We start from the raw sequence: 3,375 nt of genomic DNA on the forward strand, positions 1-3,375 counted from the left end.
ATATACAGATCCTGTATGAATATTTAAGTATGAATGGGCAAACTGAGGGGTTTTATAATATAATTACTGGGAATTATGCGATAGTTCTGCAATGTTTTAAAGAACATATGGTAAATATGCCTGGATAATTGGGCTTGTAGGTGGGGGTGTCTAATGGAGGGTGAGACTCTATAATGAATATAGATGGAGTGAATATGATATGATGCGATATGTATTGGAAGTCATGTATATGTGAAATGTGAAATGATTGAATAAAAAAAAAAAAAAAAAAAAAAAAAAAAGCACGCCCGATCTCGTCCGATCTCGGAAGCTAAGCAGGGTCGGGCCTGGTTAGTACTTGGATGGGAGACCGCCTGGGAATACCAGGTGCTGTAAGCTTTTGCTTTTCCTTCACTACTCAGCTAACACACTTCCCCAATGCTCAGCTTTGATGGTTGCTCCTTTAAACTGATTGCTTCCATCTTTTCTTTCTTTTCATTTTGCCTTATCTGTGCCGCATTTCTGCTCGCTGTGTGACAAAGGACAGCTCAGCCTAGTCGTTCTTGCTTTATCCTCAAGGGGGCGACTGACAATCATTTTTCTCGCTGTACAACGGAGTGTCCAAACTCGCTCCTGGAGGGCCACTGTCCTGCAGACTTCAGCTCCAGCTTGCCTCAACACACCTGCCTGGATCTTTCTAGTATACCTACTAAGACCTTGATTTGCTGGTTAAGGTGCGTTTTATTGGTGTCTGAGCTAAACTCTGCAGTACAGTGGCCCTCCAGGAGCAGGACTGGACAACCCTCCACTACAACTACACACAGTAAACCTCTTGAACGCTACATGTTCTTTTCTAAATGACACTCCTCTCTTCAACTTAAGAGGTTCCCAAACTTGTTTGTCAGCCGAACCCCATAGACATAAACTACAGGCTACGAAAATTACCCTCTTAGATTTTAAGATAAGATTTCTCTCATTTAACAACACAACAACACATTCTCATGTTCATTGTTCTCTGATGTTGGTAAGTGGTGAAAAACAGACAAAATATTTAATTTGTTTCAGTAGGCAGTTGTGTGTGTGTGTGTGTGTGTGTGTGTGTGTGTTCATTTAAATATTATATATTGATATATATATATATATATATATATATATATATATATATATATATATATATAACAGTAATGTATATATTTATGTTTTTTAAAGAATTCACTTCTGATCACCAAACCTTCATTTATTTGATGCAAAATACAGCAAAAGCAGATATATTGTAATATATGTTTTATTATTTAAAATAACAGCTTTCTATTTGACAATATTTTAAAATGTAATTAATTCCTTTGATTTCAAAGCAAAATTTTCAGCATCATTACTCCAGTCCTTTGTGTCACATGATCCTTCAGAAATCATTAATATGCTGATTTGCTGTTCCAGAAACGTTTATCATTATTATTAATAATAATATTTAAAACATTTGAGATTTTTTTTCTGGATTCTTTGATGAATAGAAAGATCCAACGATCAGTATTTATCTTAAAACAAAAGTGATGATAAAGACATTTTTTAATGTTAGAAAAGATTTCTATTTCAGATAAATGCTGTTCTTCTGAACTTTCTCTTCATCAAAAAAAAAAAAAAAAAAAAAAAACCTGAAAGAAATCTTCTCGGGTGTTTTCAACATAATGATAATAAGAAATGTTTTTTGAGCAGCTAATCAGAATATTAGAATGATTTTTGAAGGATCATGTGACACTGAAGTCTGGAGTAATGATGCAATCAAAGGAATAAATTACATTTTAAATTATATTCACATAGAAAGCAGGGTTTTTTTAAATAGTAAAAATATTTTACAATATTACTGCTTTTGCTGTATTTTGGATCAAATAAATGCAGGTTTATTGAGCAGAAAAAAAAATCTTTAAAAAAATTATGAATCTTACTGTTCAAAACTTTTGACTGGTAGTGTACGTATATATATATAAATCCTAAATATATAGGTATAAATATAGATATATAATACTTTTTTTTTTTTATTTTGACTGTGTTTTTTTTTTATATAAAACTGATTAATATTTTGATTGTTTATTTTAAATATGTAAACTGATTAAGGGCGAGAGCGTTTTATCAGCTCAATGCCTAATTTTATTTATTTATTTATTTATTTATTTTCGTAAACCATAAACACAACTTTTCTGTTTTTAAATTATTCAAAAATATACCCCCACGTAGGCTATAGTATACTTCATCTCAAAGTGCGCAACCTTGACTTTTGCCTTTTACTTTTTGCTTATTTATTTATTTATTTATTTATGAAAAAGAAGGACGAGCTGACTTTTTTTTCTCAGTTAATCACCGTTATGGCACAGATGCTGTGGACTCAGCTGAACTTTCATCGAAGCGGGAATTTTTCTTGGGGAGGAAAAAAAACTTTTAAAAGACATGAAAACACTTGAAGTGGACCTTTTCTCTTTCAGCTTCAGCCCGGGCCGCTTGTCAATGCCGGGCGATTCGTGTAGGGGTGCTGCCAGTGTGTCTTCTTTAAATAGCTCGATCTGGACCGTAACACTTGCTTACGGCCATACCACCCTGAGCACGTCCGATCTCGGAAGCTAAGCAGGGTCGGGCCTGGTTAGTACTTGGGTGGGAGACCGCCTGGGAATACCAGGTGCTGTAAGCTTTTGCTTTTCCTTCACTACTCAGCTAACACACTTCCCCAATGCTCAGCTTTGATGGTTGCTCCTTTAAACTGATTGCTTCCATCTTTTCATTTTGCCTTTTCTGTGCCGCATTTCTGCTCGTGGTGTGACAAAGGACAGCTCAGCCTAGTCGTTCTTGCTTTATCCTCAAGGGGGCGACTGACAATCATTTTTCTCGCTGTACAACGGGGTGGTCCAATCTCGCTCCTGGAGGCCCACTGTCCTGCTGACTTTAGCTCCAGCTTGCCTCAAAACACCTGCCTGGATCTTTCTAGTATACCTACTAAGACCTTGATTTGCTGGTTAAGGTGCGTTTTATTGGTGTTTGAGCTAAACTCTGCAGGACAGTGGCCCTCCAGGAGCAGGATTGGACAACCCTCCACTACAACTACACACAGTAAACCTCTTGAACGCTACATGCTCTTTTCTAAATGACACTCCTCTCTTCAACTTAAGAGGTTCCCAAACTTGTTTGTCAGCCGAACCCCATAGACATAAACTATAGGCTACGAAAAGTACCCTCTTAGATTTTAAGTTAAGATTTCTCTCATTTAACAACACAACAACACATTCTCATGTTCATTGTTCTCTGATGTTGGTAAGTGGTAAAAAACAGACAAAATATTTCATTTGTTTCAGTAGGCAGTTAATGTGTGTGTGTGTGTGTGTGTGTGTGTGTGTGTGTGTGTGTGTGTGT

General features: G+C 36.1%; 1 pseudogene; it reads left to right on the forward strand.

Annotated features, from left to right (window-relative positions):
• The first annotated feature begins 2,550 nt into the window (after positions 1–2,550).
• LOC122148447 lies at positions 2,551–2,659 on the forward strand (annotated as a pseudogene).
• The last annotated feature ends 716 nt before the right edge of the window (positions 2,660–3,375 follow it).

The sequence above is a fragment of the Cyprinus carpio genome, chromosome A17, assembly GCF_018340385.1.
Source record: "Cyprinus carpio isolate SPL01 chromosome A17, ASM1834038v1, whole genome shotgun sequence".
NCBI classification, from domain to species: domain Eukaryota; kingdom Metazoa; phylum Chordata; class Actinopteri; order Cypriniformes; family Cyprinidae; genus Cyprinus; species Cyprinus carpio.